The 18,248-nt window shown below is 44.7% G+C and overlaps 1 protein-coding gene across 2 annotated transcripts in view; it reads right to left on the minus strand.

Annotated features, from left to right (window-relative positions):
• The window catches only part of LOC126418268 (centrosomal protein 43-like), a 46,427-nt gene that overhangs the window by 12,045 nt on the left and 16,134 nt on the right, over positions 1–18,248 (minus strand). The window lies entirely within an intron of this gene.

Genomic DNA, 18,248 nt, shown 5'->3' on the forward strand with positions numbered 1-18,248 from the left:
TGTGAGGGTTATTCTTTCTTGGATGTATTCTATTCCTTTAGCACTTGAATAGTGTGCATTAATTTTCTAAGCTACTAGTAGGAAGTGATTATCAAATACTCTGGCACCAGACTGCTAAAATTTATTATTTGCCTTTTTCTTTAATAACTAATCCATCACATTCCTTAACTGATTTTCTGGTTTATCTTATAACTATTCCCTATGTAAATGTAATTTGACTATCTAGATTGTTAAAGCTTATATTGTGACAGTCTTTTTGTTTTGCCTATTTGCAACTCAGCATCTTCACTATATGGTGAGTAGCAATTTCCCATTTCATAATACTGTTACATTTCAATGTTGAGTATTCTGATATATCTAACACAGCAGATCTGGTTTCCAGTAGACAATTATGAACCAGATATAAACGTACTGTCATGACGATTTTATTCCTGTGGGAACAGCTCTTCTTAGCATCATTGTATGGCTCTTCCATTCCATACCACAATACCACAAATGAGGAGAATGTCAGCCAACACTATACAACTAACCCCATCCATATTGCTTACCTACAACTAACACTGCCAGAAACAGAAACAGTCGGAGGGCAAAGAGAAGAGAAGGCGCTTCACTGTGTGTCAACAATAATTACCATGAGTCGTCTAGATTTACATCATACTCTGCAAACCACTGTGAAGTATGTGGCACAGGGTACATTCCATTGTACCAGTCGTAAGGGCTTTTTGCTGTTCCATTCATGTATGGAGCACAGGAAGAATGATCACTCCAGTGCATCTGTACGCAGTGTCATCGATCTACTCTTGTCTTTGAAATCTCTATGGGAGCAATACGTAGGAGTATGTAATATGTTCCCAGATTCCTCAAAGTTGATTCTAGAAACTCTCTCAGTATGTTTTCACAGGATAGATTGTGACTATTCATCAAGTGTCAACCAGTTAAGTTATTTTAGCATCTTCATGACACTCTCTCATGGGTTGAACAAACTTGTGATCATTCATGCTGCCTTCTTCATATCCATTCAATATTCCCCATTAGTCCAATTTGGTACGGGTCCCACATACTTAAAAAATATTCCTGCAGGAGACGCACGAGTTTTTGTTATAGAGTCTCTTTTGTAAAATGACTGTATTTCCCTAGTATTCTACCAATGAACTGCGCAGTTTGCAACCTGCCTTACCTGTGACTGAACCTATGTGATCCTTCCATTTCATATCTCTACAAATTGTTACACTTGGGTATTTGTATGAGTTGACCAATTCCACTGGGACTCACTGATACTACAGTCATAGAACACTACATTATTTTATTTTGTGAAGTGCACAGTTTTCTATTTCTGAGCATTTAAAGCAATTTGCCAATTTCTGCACCTCTTTGAAATGTTATCAAGGTCTGATTGAACATTTGTCCAGCTTTTTACAGATAGTACTTCATTATTGTGGTATCTGCTATCATTCAGCCACCAGCCGACAGTGGTGGATGTCAATAAGCACAAAGCGCGGCCAGAAATGCAACTGCAAAGATAACATACGCAGACCGGGCATATAGATTCGCCAACTGGCCGTGTAGTCCATTTTGAGATGACCACTAGAGGGCCAGTGTTGTGAGATGGAAGCGAGTCTCGACTCAGCCCCTGGCACCACCACATGCCGTATTCCTGGACTACCAAGATCGTATATAGGCAACTGCAACAGCATCGTACAGCCAGTTCCTATGCCTGCCTTTGCTTGTACTTGTGACTAGTGACCGCAGGTACTAGGAATAGGAACCCTGTGAAATGGGGTGTGGGGGGGGGGGATGTGACATGTGACAGGAGGAAGGGCATCAGGCCACACATTAAACTAAACATGCCAAATGACACAGTCACTGAAAGATTATGGAAAAGACACAAAACAGTAGCATCTTAGAATCCATAATTTCGAGCCAGATTTTTCTGGCACATGTGGTCTCACATAAAGGAAAATTCAGAAGTTGGTTTATAGATGTAAATAACATGTGAATTGCACAGATTTTTTTACTTACCAGATTGAATATGTGACACCTTCAACACAAGTGTGCCAAAGGAATACTGTAGTGTCAGTTTATTATAGTAAAATTTCAAAAACAGTGGACCACCAACAAAGGGCATCTTCAGCTTGTGGTTGCTGACGATGGAAACACTTCCATTACAATTGCAACACACATTTTGTATTACACACATTCCTGGCTCAACATGGTCTGGTCTCAAATGTAATTGAGGTCACAAACAAAACTAATCCCTATAGAAAAATACTCAGCAAATAATCTTGATCAAGCTCTGAAAAGTTGGCTAGTAGAGTTGAGGCATATCATACATGCATCACCAGCATCACATTATATTTGTGTGATTCTTCTGCTTGTCTTGTTTCCTTTTTCTTCTAATTTGTTCCAGAAAGAATTTGTTCAGTGGATTGTGCACCAAAATGAACTTCATTGTGAAACAGAGTTTTAATCTGAATGAGACCTTTATCTTTCCCCACTCAAGTCCTGTAAGCACACAGCAGTGGCCAACTCAGTACTTCATTAAGCCAATAACTGATTCCCGCAAAGCCAAATTTCACATGGGCTCACATTCACTTTTAACAGTGCTTATACCTAAATCACATGGTAGACCATCGGATCATCACTTGCAAACAGCACCCCTCGGTGAAACAAATCAAGTAGTGACCCACCATTTCTGTAGGTTCATTAACCTGTCTGCAAAGTATGTTTTATTTAAAATTTCCTGCCAGATTAAAACTGCATGCTAGTTCAGGACTTGAACTTGGGACTTTTGACCCTTGCGAGCAAGTTTTCTACGGATTGAGCTAGCCAAGCATGAGTCACAACCCATCCTCACAGGCTTACTTTTGCCAGTACCGCTTATTACATGATTTACAATTTTTAAATAATTTGATCCGGTAAGCAGGAGATACATTAAGATAAAAATGAAACAACTGCTTCAAACACAAAATTTTACATGATTTTACACAAACCATTACAATACTATATAATGTTGTATTTTTTTTTTACACAGAAAATATGTAAGATATGTAATAAAAAACATAATTGATTATTAAAAAACTGCTAAATGGAATTTATTGTGCCCTGTTCACTTTGTGCCAAAAATTCTAGCTCTTTTCAAGCCCACTGTTGATTTGTGGATAGTGTTCCATTTCATGCTGGATTAAAATCCATCTTCTACTGAATCCAGTGAATTCTACAGAGATACATACCATTACAACAGTATGGCTTCTTGTACTTGCATCTAGTATCTTCATTTGAGTGATGTGCAGATTTTCACGAATTTCTACTTACAGTTGCGGTGAAAGGTGTTGCAATATCAGCAGCTTAACATAATTTCTGAGTAAGTATTTTTTTTTCTATTTTATGTTCTTGGATTCCTTCTCTACAAACAACAATTAACTGTTGCTTCAACAAACGTAACCATCTTAGCAGCATAACATAACTTACAACAGCATTTTAAACAGATTTTTGTAGAGAAATGTAATGCTTTTGCTTAATGGACAGTTTTTTTTTTTCCATTTGTAATTGCTGCTTTCCCCACACCTGTTGCAGAATTATCAAACCTTGACTATTTCTGACAAACTTACATTAAGTTATTTCATAAGTTTGTAGTGTTTTTGTCTTGTGCATTGATGTTGCAATTGCTATGGGTTTACTTATCTGAATAAAATTTTCTCTTTTTTCATGCTGCGTCAATTCAAAAAATTATCCACCTTTTGATGGCTCTCTCCTCCATCATCATCTGGAGTAGAACCACTGACTGCCGAAACCGGCATGGACTTTCACTTATATAGGACCGATTGCAGCCCCTGGCACCAATCAGAGGGCCAAAACGATGCATGCACGCAAGGTGACTCAGGTAGCTCATAGCAGCTTAAGCACACTGTGGAACCGAGTGACATCAGGTGGCAAAAGGCGGTGGCATCTCATTTCAAACAGCCACTCCTGCCTCACTACAAGTGATAAGCATCCATACCGGAACTGCTATGAGCTGCCCAATGCACCTCCCGTGTACAGGTCATTTTGGCCGTCTCTGATTGGTGCCACAGGCTGCAAGTATACCTATATAAGTGGAAGACAGTGCCAGCCCAAGCAGTTAGTGGTCTTTCTCCTAACGATGATGGTCGAGATAGCCATCAAAAGCTCGAGAATTTTATTTGAATTGATGCAGCTTGAAAACCGAGAAGATTTTATTCAGATATGATGCCGCAAAAGACTCAGAGAGAACATGGTTTATTTATCAGTTGTCATTTTTCATTCGTAGTTTACTGTTGCTATTTGAATTTACATATTATCACTTTATCATTTGGAGACAGTGAGTGGAGTTGTGGGCACTAGAAAATTGAGTGCAGAGTGGTTAAACATGAGCATTTCGAACATTCTTCTGTCCGAGTTCAATATAGGGGTGACAGCAGTGCAGACAGAAAGAAACATTTGCATTAATCCACGATGATCCACTTCAGTGTAATTGAGAGCTGGCAAATGTGATGAACTGTGATCATTCCACCATCATGCAACATTTCCATGCAATGGAGAAGATTCAAATATTGGGTGTACGGGTTCCGAATGCTCTAAGTCAAAATTATAAAAATTAGGGGGTGGCCATATGTGCATCTCTGCTAGCTCATCATCAATTGGCTCATGAACAAAACTGACCATTCCTAACCTGTAACGTTACTGGTGACAACAAATGGTGTTTTATGCCAACATAAAGAAGAGAGAGGAATAGTTGAGCCCAAACAAAGCAGCAACTTCCTGTGCGAAGACCTACGCACATCCACAAAAGACAATGTAACGCATCTGGAGGAAAGAAGACGGTGTGATGTACTATTAATTGCTTCCTCAAAAACTGAGACATCTTGCAGATGCAGTCCAAGAACAACAACCAGGAAGACCGCATGAAGTGATGCAACTCCACGATACTGCCTGCCTGCAGTCTGCTAGACTGACAAGAAACACTAGACAGGAGTTGGGTTGGAAGTTATTTTGCACCCACCTTATACCCCCAATCTTGCACCCTCAGCTTTTCACCTTTTCTGCTCTTTATCAAACAACCTTTAAGAAACTTTTTTTCCTGAAACTCCGCTCTAAACATGTCTTGACGAGTTCTTCACCTCAAAACTAAGGGTTTCTAGTCACGGAATCGAAAAGTTACCCAGTTATTGCATACTGCTGTAAATAGTGATGGGGAATATATTATTGATGACTAAGTCTCTGTTATTTGTATCTATTGCATTTATTAAACTTAAGGAAAAATTCTACAAACTTATGCATCAACCCAATATTTTAAAAGACATGGCCACACAATAATATGATGGCTGAATGGTAAAAATGAAAGCATCTACTTCCCGTAGCTCACCATTGACATTCATCATCATATTTTCGTTTTCATAACACTCCTCTCTTAGCATTCATTTATGAGTCAGCCTCAGCAATTGCAATGTCATCCCTGCAGCTTATAATGTAATACTGTCATTATGGTATTCTATTCCTTAACATTTATAAAATACCATGATTTTTTTAGTACTTAAAATCTTGTCTTTTCAAATCAGTTTGGTGGTTTCACGACATGAGAATGTAGATTACAACTATCCTCGTTTCTATTACAGTAAAAAAATTTTGAGCCACTTTGCCTCTTTAAGCAGCACCGATTTTAATACAACTCAGTACATGCTCAACAGGACTATCCTCGAAACTCTCCGCTACTGCTGCTAACGTACCACCCAAAGGTGAAACAATGCTAATTCTTTAATGCTGGACAGTTAGGATTCACAAATTGTTTCAGAAGAAATTAAGGAATAAGTTTATGGACTGTAGTAGCCACCAGAAAGATCGCGGGAGGCGCACATTGGCACGGCGCGTCACGGACGGTAGTTGCCGCAAGTAGAGTCCCATCCACCAGAGGGCACGCGAGAATTCGGATGCGACCTCTGCCGGCATGACAACAACAACAACAACAACAACAACTCCGGCAGCACGGGCCGTGCCCAGTCAGTTAACATCGGGCATGCCTAGGACACAGTCCCGCTCTACGCTAAGTGAAGTGCGACATAAACGTGAACAGTGTTACTACACAATTGGCGACGAGTAGGGTCGTTCTTTCGCGTGTTGCATCGTTGTTCCGGTTTCGCAGCTTCTCCACAGCATGGAGGATTTGGTGCGAGTTTTGGTTGCGCAGCAGACGGAACTCATGGCCACCATGAAACAAGTGCTTCCGGCGTTGCTCTCCATGCCGTCTGCTCCGGCGCCGTTCCCTCCTCCCTTTCCCCCGTATGACGAGACGGCGGAGGATTGGGACGCATATGAACATCGCCTTCGGCAGCATTTCCAGGCGTTTCATGTTGCCGATGCAGAGGTATGTCGTGCTCTCTTCTTTTCTTGGATATCTCCCTCGCTGTATCAAGTTTTGCGGCAGCTAGCGCCGTTGCAGGAACCCTCGTCCTTGTCTTTTGACGTATTGTGTTCCTTGCTGTCTTCATATTATCGCCGCCGCACGCATGTTGTGGCGGCTAGGGTCGAGTTCTATCAATGCAAGAAACAGACCCATCAGTCTTATCGGGCGTGGGCCGCTACCCTGCACGGTCTTAGTCGCAAGTGTCATTTTGTCACGGAGCAGTCGCGAGAGTTGTACGCCCACGTTATGGTACGCGACGTCATTGTTCGTTCGGCCCCTGATAGGGAGGTCCGGCAACAGGCCTTGCAGTTAGAAAACCCTTCCCTCGAGGAAGTCCTGTCCATTTCTCAATCGTATGAAGTCTCTCACGCAGCAGGTCAACAGCTGGAAGCGTGGTGCGACGTCGCGGTGGTTCAGGGCAGCGCGGCCGCGTCCACTGTGTCAGGGGTGGACGACGTGCGAGCGGTACAATCCGGCCGTTACGGCCGCTCCCGCACGGCGCGTAAACAGAATTCCGGCCGCCGGCCCCTGTTGCCGTCCTGTGCGTCGTGCTATATACATCATGATCGGTCAGAGTGCCCCCAGCGTTGGGCCGTTTGTCGCAAATGTAATAGAAAAGGTCACATTGCTAAAGTTTGCCGCTCAGCCTCAAAAGAATCGAAGGAAGCAGGTACAGAGGACATGGACGTTGACATTCAGGAAGTTTCATCGGGCCAGGCTCCCGACGCATCGGCACGCAAACTCTTTATCAAGGTGTCGGTTCGGTCGCGCCGGTTACAACTGCAAGTTGATACGGGCGCGGCAGTTTCGTTGTTGAATGTACAAACTTATTCCGACCTTGGATCGTCCCCGTTGGCGCCAGTTTACCGGCGTCTACGCGGTTATGGTAAACAGTTCATTCCCCTACTGGGTCAATTCACTACTGACGTGACTTACAAATCAGTCACTTGGCCTATTACTTTTATTGTTGTCAGTGATGCGAGCTCAGCTAACCTTTTTGGCCTGGATGCCTTTCAAGCTTTCGGTTTTTCTATCGCTGACACCATACAGTTGGTCTCCGAAGATGTTCCCTATCAATCATTGAAATCTTTGATCTCTGACTTTGCAGATATTTTTGAGGAGGGCCTGGGGCGTCTTTCAGATTTTGAAGCTCACTTAACATTGAAGGCGTCGGCTCGCCCACGTTTTCTACGCGCGAGGCTGATCTCCTTGGCTCTCCGCCCTCAGCTAAAGGAAGAGCTAGACCGGCTGACAGCCCTAGGGGTCGTTCTTCCCATTTCTTCCAGTGAGTGGGCTTCTCCCCTCGTTATTGTAAGGAAGCCCTCGGGAAAATTACATCTTTGTGGCGATTTCAAGGCCACCATTAATTCCCAATTGGTGGTGGACACCTATCCTTTCCCTCGTGCTGATGAATTGTTCTCCTCCGTGGCGGGAGGCCAATATTTTTCGAAAATTGATCTGTCGGAGGCTTATCATCAGATACCACTTGATGAGGACTCCAAACTGTTGGCGGTCGTCAATACCCCGTATGGCCTTTCCCAATACCAGCGGTTGGCCTTTGGAATATCCAGTGCCCCGGCGATATTCCAGCGTTATCTTGAGCATGTCACGTCGACAATTCCTCATTGTATTAATTACCTGGAATCCATAATTGTCACAGGCCGCAGCACGAAGGAACACTTGCACAACCTTCGCACCCTCTTTCTCAAATTCAGGTCTGTGGGCTTGCGTTGCAACCTGCATAAGTCAACCTTCTTTCAACCATCCATTGAGTATGTGGGCTACACCATCTCTCGGCACGGTATCCAGCCACTAGGAAGTTTGGTCCAAGGTATCGTCAACCTTCCTCAGCCCGCTTCGCTGAAAGAGTTACAAGCTTTTTTAGGCAAGATAGCCTATTACCACCGGTTCATTCCCAGGGCTTCCACTATAGCCCACCCCCTGTACTGCCTTCTGCACAAGGGTGTTCCTTTTGATTGGTCGCCTGCATGTGAGCGAGCATTCACCTCGTTGAAGGGCCTCCTCACGTCAGCCCCTTGTTTGGCTACTTTTGATCCCCATAAGCCGTTGGTCCTGGCTACGGATGCTTCGCAGTATGGGGTGGGGGCGGTCCTGGCCCATCGCAATGCAGATGGTTCCGAGCAACCACTGGCGTTTGCATCTAAAACGCTTAGTCCCGTGCAGGCCCATTACTCCCATGTGGAAAAAGAGGCTTTGGCCATTGTCTACGCTGTTACCAAGTTTCACCCTTTCTTGTATGGCACGAAGTTTCAGTTAATCACTGACCATAAGCCGTTAATATCGTTATTTGGCCCCGCCTCTCAGATTCCGGATAGGGCGGCCCACAGACTACAGCGCTGGGCCTTGTTCCTCTCTAAGTACCATTATGACATTCATTTTCGCCCAAAAGGACAGCATGCCAACGCCGACGCTCTTTCCCGTCTTCCGGTGGGCCCGGATCCTACGTTCGATCGAGAGGAGATTATGTGTTTTCATTTGGATGTGGCGTCCCACCAAGCGGTTGATGGCTTCCCGATCACTAGTTCTCGAGTCGCCAGGGAAACGGCAGCTGACCCGGTTCTCCGGCAAGTAGTTCGCCTCATTCAGCAGGGGTGGTCATCCCGCCCTGCAGGCCGGGCCTCGGACCCTCTTCGTAATTATTTTCTTCAACGGGACTGCCTCTCGGTCTTGGAAGGCGTTCTCCTTCTGGCTACCGATGATACAGCTCCTCGCGTGGTTGTTCCTGCAAGTTTACAAAGGGAGGTCCTCACGTTATTACATGCGGGGCACTGGGGTGTTTCCCGTACTAAAACCTTGGCTCGCAGACATGTGTACTGGCCCGGTATTGACAGAGAAATTGAGCACTTGGTGGCCGCCTGTTCCCAGTGTGCGAGCCAACAAGCATCTCCCAGGGCAGCATTCTCTTCATGGCTGCCGGCAACCCAAGCATGGGAATGTGTTCACATCGATTTTGCGGGCCCGTTTCTCAACGGTTTTTGGCTCATTGTCATTGATGCTTATTCCCGATTCCCATATGTGGTTCGCTGCTCCTCAACCACTTCAGAAGTTGCAATCCAGGCACTAGCAAAAATCTTTTCTGTGGAAGGTCTGCCAATCACCCTGGTCTCGGACAATGGACCGCAGTTTATTTCGCAGACTTTCCAGGATTTTTGTAGGCGCTTCGGTATTCGGCACGTTTGCTCTCCCCCCTTCCATCCACAATCGAATGGGGAAGCCGAGCGCATGGTGCGCACATTTAAGACGCAGATGAAAAAGTATGTGCACGAATTTCCTGCGGAGGAAGCATTGACGTTTTTCTTGACGGCATACCGGACCACACCAATGGGAGAACGCAGCCCCGCAGAGCTCCTCCATGGGCGTCAACATAGGACTCTGCTGCACCTCCTCCGGCCTGGTCCTCGCCAGTCTTCACAAAACGGAGTAGCTGGCTTTCCACTGGGTATGTCGGTCTGGGCCCGTGGGTTTGGTCGCAATCCACGTTGGATACCAGCGGTGGTCCTGCGCCGAAATGGCCGCCGGCTCTATACCTTGCAGGCGGGGGACCGAGTGGTACGTCGTCACCAAAATCAGCTACGTCCACGTTCGGGCACCCACCCTCCGCCCTCTCGGACACCGGCTTCCCCATTGCCGGCACCTGTGCTGGTTTCACAGGGGACGTTGCCTCCTCTCCCCGCTGTGCCTCTGCCGCACTGCGATGGTTCTCAGCCTTGGCAGCCTCCAGTAGCTCCAGCACCGGCATCGCCATCGTTCGAGATGCCCCAGCGAGAGCCGGCCCCCCTAGCAGGCCCGGTTTCTCAGGAGGTTGGTTCACCTGTGGTCGTCCATTCCCCTACGTCCCTGCCACTGGGTCTTGCCCCTCCCAGGGTGGAACAGGATCCGGAGTTCGACAGCTTGTCGCCCGTTCTGTCCCGGGCTCCGGTTGTGGGACGACGGGGGCCTCTTCGTGTGGGTCACTTCCAGCCGTATTCGAAGGCTCCGGCTCGAGGGTTGGCAGATCCCCTCGACTCCGGCCATCCAATGGATGTGGAGGTCATCGCTTCGGCCCGACACTCCACCTTCCGACGCAGTGGATCACAGTGGCTTCACCCCCCAAAGGAGGAAGAGTGTAGTAGCCACCAGAAAGATCGCGGGAGGCGCACATTGGCACGGCGCGTCACGGACGGTAGTTGCCGCAAGTAGAGTCCCGTCCACCAGAGGGCACGCGAGAATTCGGACACGACCTCTGCCGGCATGACAACAACAACAACAACAACAACAACTCCGGCAGCACGGGCTAAGTGAAGTGCGACGTAAACGTGAACTGTGTTACTATATGGACCATGCACGAGACCTTACAAAGCTACTAACTGTGCAAAGATACTGCATATAGCTTTTGTTCAGCACCAACCGTTGGCTTCCCCAGTGTGATGCTGAGCATGGGGATTATGGATTAACAGGGATCGATACCTTTCTAGTTAAATATTGAGTGTAATTTTCGATCGAAGTACCCAACAATGTTAACTGATTCTTAGTGCAATATCTATTGTATTTGGATTTTTTATTTGGTCCAGTAAATCTTACATGTACAGCACATTAGATAACAGACAGGTCAATGCAAGTACGTTGAATCTTCGTGTATACATGTTTTCTACGCATTAATGAATACAAACAAATTCAGCTCTTATAATTTAAACCACTTTAATTAGAAGATTACAACTGAAAATATGAATAAACTAACATTAAAGATTACAGTCTTTACATGCTACTACTAGGTAGTCATATTTACATAATATTTTTGTAAGTAATAAAGAATGTGGCTTATTCAATTAACAGCAGCTTTCTTAGGCTCTCAAAGATTTTGGAGGAACTCTTCTAGACTATAAACACAATGTATTTACAGATATTCTTTTAATATTGCTTTAATTTTTTTAAAATCATTATTACGTTATTTTCTTATGGCAACTTATTGCAAACAATTTTACTGAGGTGTACTGTTCCTTTCTGGCAAAAAATGGTTTTTATTTGGAGCATGTGAAATTCAGTTTTCTGTCTTGTGTTTTGATGATGAAGATTTTCATTTTTGAGGAAGGCACTAGGATTTATTATTGCTTATTTCTTAATAAACAGTGCACTTTCAAAGAGGTAAATACATCAAAGAGGAAAAACCCTCATTTTTTAAACATTGGACTGTAGGGTGGTTCCTTTTTATTCCAACCATGATTCTCTCTATTCTTTTTTGCATCCTGAAGAGTTTTAGGCAGGATGGTGAGTCACACCAAAGTGATCCCATACAAAATGTATATTAGCATAGTAAACAATCATTAGACAACCCTTATGACGTAAGTTTTCCAGCACTTCATTAAATAGCACATGTTACTTCTTGTTTTTGTGTTGTTGTCTTCAGTCTGAAGACTGGTTTGACGCAGCTCTCCATGCTGTCTCTTCGTCTCCCCTCACTTCCCTACAGTTCGAAATTGGTGAACTCTTGAGGTCCCAGAATGTGTCTTACAAATGTCCCCTTATTTTAATCAGGTTGTGCCACAAATCTGTCTCCCCAATTCTACTCGGTACCTTCTCATTAGTTATGTGACCTACCCATATAGCCTTCAGCAGTCTTCTGCAGCACCACATTTCAAAAGCTTCTCTTCTCATCTAAACTGTTTATTGTCCATGTTTCATTTCCATACGTGGCGAAACTCCCAATAAATATTTTCAGAAAAGCCTTCTTAACACTTAATTCTAAATTCAATGTTAACAAGTTTCTCTTTTTCCAGAAAAGCTTTTCCTGTCATTGCTGGTCTACATTTTATATCCTCTGTACTTTGACCATCCTCAGTTATTTTGCTGCCCAAATATCAAAACCCATCTACTACTTTAAGTGTCTTGTTTTCTAATCTAATTCCCTCAGCATCACCTGATTTAATTAGACTACATTCCATTGTCTTTGTTTTGTTTTTGTTGATGTTCAATATGTATCCTCCTTTCAAAACACTTTCCATTCTTTTCAAACAATGGAAAATCCAGGATGGAATGTAACAATACCAGAGAAGGAAAGTTGCTACTCACCATACATCGGAGATGCTGAGTCATGATAGTCGCAACAAAAAGATTCGCACAATTATAGCTTTTGGCCATTAAGACCTTTGTCAGCAGCACACACACACACACACACACACACACACACACACACACACATCTGCAGTCTCAGAGAGCTGAAATTACACTGTGAGCCGCAGCACCAGTGCATGATGGAAGTGACGATTGGGTGGGGGTAAGGAGGAGGCTGGGGTGGGGAGGGAGAGGGATAGTATGGTGGGAGAGGGATAGTATGGTGGGAGAGGGATAGTATGGTGGGAGTGGCGGACAGTGAAGTGTTGCAGTTTAGACGGAGGGCAGGAGAGAAGGTGCAGAGGGGGGATGGGGTAAGTAGCAGAAAGGAGAGAAATATAAAGAAATTAAAAGACTGGGTGTGGCAGTGAAATGACGGCTGTGTAGTGCTGGAATGGGAACAGGTAGGGGGCTGGATGGGTGAAGACCATGACTACGAAGATTTAGGCTAGGAAGGTTATGGGAACGCAGAATATATTGCAGGGAAAGTTCCCACCTGCGCAATTCAGAAAAGCTGGTGTTGGTGGGAAGGATCCATATGGTACAAGCTGTGAAGTGGTCACTGAGATGAGGGATATCATGTTTGGCAGCGTGTTCAGCAACAGGGTCATCCACTAGTTTGTTAACCTATTCATTGGCTATTTATAGGAATCCTTCCTAAAAACCCAGAACCCTAAACCCCTCACCTGGTTCAGATTCTTTGATGACATCTTTGCTATCTGGATTGAAGGTGAGGACACCTTATTCACATTCCTCCAGAATCTCAACAACTTCTCCCCATTTGCTTCACCTGGTCCTACTCAACCCAACAAGCCACCTTCCTAGATGTTCACCTTCACCTCAGAGATAGCTACATTAGTAGCTCCGTCCATATCAAACCTACTAACCACCAGCAATACCTCCACTTCGACAACTGCCACCCATTCCATACCATGAAGTCCCTTCCGTACAGCCTAGCCACCTGTGGTTGTCGCATCTGCAGTGACGAGCAGTCCCTCTCAAAATATACCGAGAGTCTCACTGAAGCCTTCACTGACTGTAATCATCCTCCCATCCTCGTACAAAAACAAATCTCCCATGCCTTATCTTTCCAGACTCCCACCACCTCCCAGAGTCCCACAGTCTGGCCACAGAGGAGCATTCCCCTCGTAACTCAGTACCATCCGGGACTGGATCAACTCAATTACATTCTCTGCCAGGGTTTCAATTACCTCTCATCGTGCTCTGAAATGAGAAACTCCTACTGTTGTAGTCTGCTGTCCACCAAACCTACACAATATACTCATCCATCCTTACACAACCCCTGCTCCCAATCCCTTACCTCATGGCTCATACCCCAGTAATAGATCTCGATGCAAGACCTGTTCCATACATCCTCCTACCACCACCTACTCCAGTCCGGTCACTAACATCACCTATCCCATCAAAGGCAGGGCTACCTGTGAAACCAGTCATGTGATTTACAAGCTAAGCTGCAACCACTGTGCTGCATTCTATGTAGGTATGACAACCAACAAACTGTCTGTCCGCATGAACGGCCACCAACAAACTGTGGTCAAAAAACAAGTGGACCACCCTGTTGCTGAACATGCTGCCAAACATGATATCCCTCATCTCATTGACTGCTTCACAGCCTGTGGCATATGGATCCTTCCCACCAACACCAGTTTTTCTGAATTGTGCAGATGGGAACTTTCCCTGCAACACATCCTACATTCCCGTAACCCTCCTGGCCTCAACCTTCGTTAGTCACTGTCCTCACCCATCCAGCCCCCTACCTGTTCCCATTCCAGCACTACACAGCCGTCATTTCACTGCCACACCCAGTCTTTTAATTTCTGTTTATTTCTCTCCTTTCTGCTACTTACCCCCCTCCCCCCTCCGCATCTTCTTTCCTGCCCTCTGTCTAAACTGCAACACTTCACTGTCCACCACTCCTACCATACTATCCCTCCCCCTCCCTGCCCCAGCCTCCTCCTTACCCCCACCCAGTCGCCACTCCCATCATGCACTGGTGCTGCGGCTCACAGTGTAATTTCAGCTCTCTGAGACTGCAGACGTATGTGCAAGTTGTGTGTGTGTGTGTGTGTGTGTGTGTGTGTGTGTGTGTGTGTGTACTGCTGACAAAGGCCTTAATGGCCGAAAGCTACAATTGTGTGAATCTTTTTGTTGTGCCTATTGCGACTCAGCATCTCCGCTATATGGTGAGTAGCAACTTTCCTTCTCTGGTATTGTTCCATTCTTTTCAACCGCTCTTCCAAGTTCTCTACTGTGTCTGACAGAATTACAATGTCATCAGCAAACCTCTAAGTCTTTATGATGATAAAATCTTCTCGAGTTGACAGCTGAGTCAATGCATTGTTTTCCGGCAACATTCCAGCAGGTTTCTTACTTGCCATCTCCAGGCGAAGTGTCGGGTTCATGACTCATCTGGATCTTTACAGCTGCTGGACCACAGGCTCCTCTGTATGCAGAGAAGCCCATGGTCCAGTGGCTACACTGCTTGCTCAATGTACAGATTGAATAGCATTGGGGAAATGATACAGCCCTGTCTCACTCTGTTCTCAACCACTGCTTCCCTTTCAAGCTTCTTGACTCTCATATAACTGCCATCTGATTTGTGTACAAATTGTAAACAGCCTTTTGTACCCTGTGTTTTACCCCTGCTACCTTCAGAGTTTCAAAGGAAGTATTCCAGTCACCATTATCAAAAGCTTTCTGTAAGTCTACAAATGCTATAAACGTAGGTTTGCATTTCCTTAGCCTATCTTTTAAGGTAAGTTGTAGGGTCAGTATTGCCTTGCATGTGCCCACATTTCTCTGGAACCCAAACTTATCTTCCGCAAGGTCAGCTTCTACAGTTTTTCCACTCCTGTGTAAAGAATTTGTGTTAGTATTTTCACATGGTACTTAGTCTCTTAAATATGCTATCAATGTGAATATCCCATCTAAGGTTATCTTGGAGCCAGATCCCCAGAAATTTTGTATTAGCTACACTTGCAATTGTGTGTCTGATATCTGAATTTTATACCCTCTTCACTGTTTCTCTTAACATTATGAAAATTTAATGCTACTGTGCTACTTCTATGCGTTATTAGTTTGCTTTGGCTGAAGCAGTTTACAACCCTAGTTATGTCTCAGAGTTACCTGTAACAATTCTGCTTTATTATACATCAAAAATAGGAAAGGGCCCAGTATTGACCTTGTGGAACACCCCACTTCACTTCTCTGTAATCAGTATAGTGTCTGGCTGCTTTATTATCTTCTTGAAACCGTATTGCTATTCCTTGCTTGGGACCAGTAAGATATGATCAAAGCCAGTTGTTAAGTGTACCTCTAATACCAATACTAAAAAGTTTCTGCAGCTATAGCATACGATGTGGAAGGCTTTGACAGATCACGGCATATGGCAGTTACTTTTTCTCCACTATCACGTTTTTGGATCACTTCACTCAGAAATTCAAATATTGCCATTTCTGTTGACCAGCCTTAGCGGAAATCACGTTGGGCTGTGACTAACAGTTCTTCAGTAACATAATGCGTGGCTGAAATTTCATAAAGTCTCCTCTTTTAAGTGCAGTGTCTCAACACCTGTTGTCAGCCAAGAAACATTTCTTCTAATAGTTTTGAACTTTTTTGTTTTTAGCTGGGAAAGAAATATTGAAATTATGTGAGAATATTTCCATGAACATGTCAAGTTTTCTACATGTGCCCCCACAGTTGTATATGTCATTCCATGTTTCTTTTTTCATTAACTGCCTCATGTGTTCCAAGTTTTTCTTGCTAAAATTTCCACCTTTTCTTGTTGTTGGTGGCTCAGTATTGCCAGTGGTTTATATTGGGAATTCAATAAATTGTGCATAATAATCACCGAAATCGATATTCATATTTCCTGTTTTGCACAAATATTTATCTTTATTTATTAGTACCTGAACTGCAGTACTTCTGGATGATTTGGTGACCCTGGCAGGGGATTTAACGGTTGTGTGTATGTTGTAAGTTTTTGATAAGGCCTCAAGATTTAATCTGTATTTTGAGTTCATGTTGGAATCTATGTTGAAGTGACCGCACATGATATGAAAAGGATAGATTGCTATGCACAATATAGTAGAGATGCTGAGTCACAGATAGGCACAACAAAAAGACTATAAATAAGCTTCCGGCCAAAAGGAATTCATCTGAACTACGCAACGTGCACACACAATCACGCAAATGTAGCTCACATGCACAAGACCACAGTCTCTGGCTGCCAAGGCCAAGCAGCAGCACATGAAGGTAGAAGCAATCTGGGTGGTGGGGGTAAGGAGGTGGCTATAGTGGGGATGAGGAGTGTTTTGACTACCTCATGATGCTCTGAAATGAGGAATATCCTCCCTATTATTTCCCCCACCCCTCTCTACAATGGTATTCTGCAGCCCTCCACCTATGCAGTATCTTTGTCCATCCTTACTGCACCCCCGCTCCCAACTGCTTGCCTCATGTCTCATATCCCTGTAATAGACCTAGGTCCAAGACCTGTTCTATACACCTTCCCACCACCACCACCACCTACACTAGTCCCATCACAAGCACCACCCATACCATCAAAGACAGGGCTACCTGTGAAACCAGTCAAGTGACCTACAAGCTAAGCTGCAACCACTGTGGTGCATTCTACATGGGCATGACAACCAACAAGATATCTGTCTGCATGAATGGCCACTGATAGAACTGTGGCCAAGAAACAGCTGGTCCATCCAGCTGCTGCTCAACAAGACGTTCCTCATTTTGATGACTGCTTACAGCCTGTGCTGTCTGCATCCCCCCTACCAATACCAGACTTCTGAACAGCACAGGTAGGAACTCTCCCTGCAATATATCCAACGTTCCCGTAACCCTCCTGGTCTCAATCTTCATTACTCATTGTCCTTTACCCACTTATCCTCTTCCCTGATCCCATTCCAGCACTACACATAGCACTCTATTTCACCAACGCACTCACAGTCTTTTTACTTTTCTCTCTTCTCTTTTTCCGCTGCCCCTCCTTCCCCCCACCCTCCGTCTAACCTCCCAACTGCACTTAGCTGTCCTATCCTCTTTCCATCTCATCCCTGTATGTCCCCACAAACAGCACTTTACCGTCCCCCACCCATACCCTGCTATTCCTCTCCCTCCCCACCCCAGACTCTCCTTATCCCCACCATCCAGACTGCTCCTCCCATCACGCACCACTTACCGCAGTGTGGCCTTGGCAGCCATGTACTGTCGTGTGTGTGCGTGTGAGTGTGTGTGTTTTTTGTCTAATTCCTATGAAGGCATTTTTGACCGAACACTTACTCATTTGACAGTCTTTTTGCTGAGCCAATCTGCGACTCAGCATCTCCACTGTATGACGAGTAGCAATCTATCCTTTTCTATAACAATATTGATAAAATTATTTAATTGGATAAATAAAAAATCTGCTCACTAAGCAGCAGCAGAACACACATATAAAAAACTGTTGTGACTGGCAAGCTTTCGGAGCTAGTGGCTTCTTCTTCAGGCAGAAGGATTGAAGGAGAAGGAAGAAGGGTGAAGGAAAAGGACTGGAGAGGTCTAGGAAAAGGGTAGATTTTGGGAAAGTCACCCAGAACCATGGGTCAGGGGAGACTTGGCATATGGGATGAGAAGGATAGACTGATTGTTGGGGACTGCATCGGACGAGATTTGAAAACCTGAGAGCTTAAAGATGGAAGACAGGGTAATG

Source organism: Schistocerca serialis, chromosome 1 (assembly GCF_023864345.2).
Source record: "Schistocerca serialis cubense isolate TAMUIC-IGC-003099 chromosome 1, iqSchSeri2.2, whole genome shotgun sequence".
In the NCBI taxonomy this organism is placed as follows: Eukaryota; Metazoa; Arthropoda; class Insecta; order Orthoptera; family Acrididae; genus Schistocerca; species Schistocerca serialis.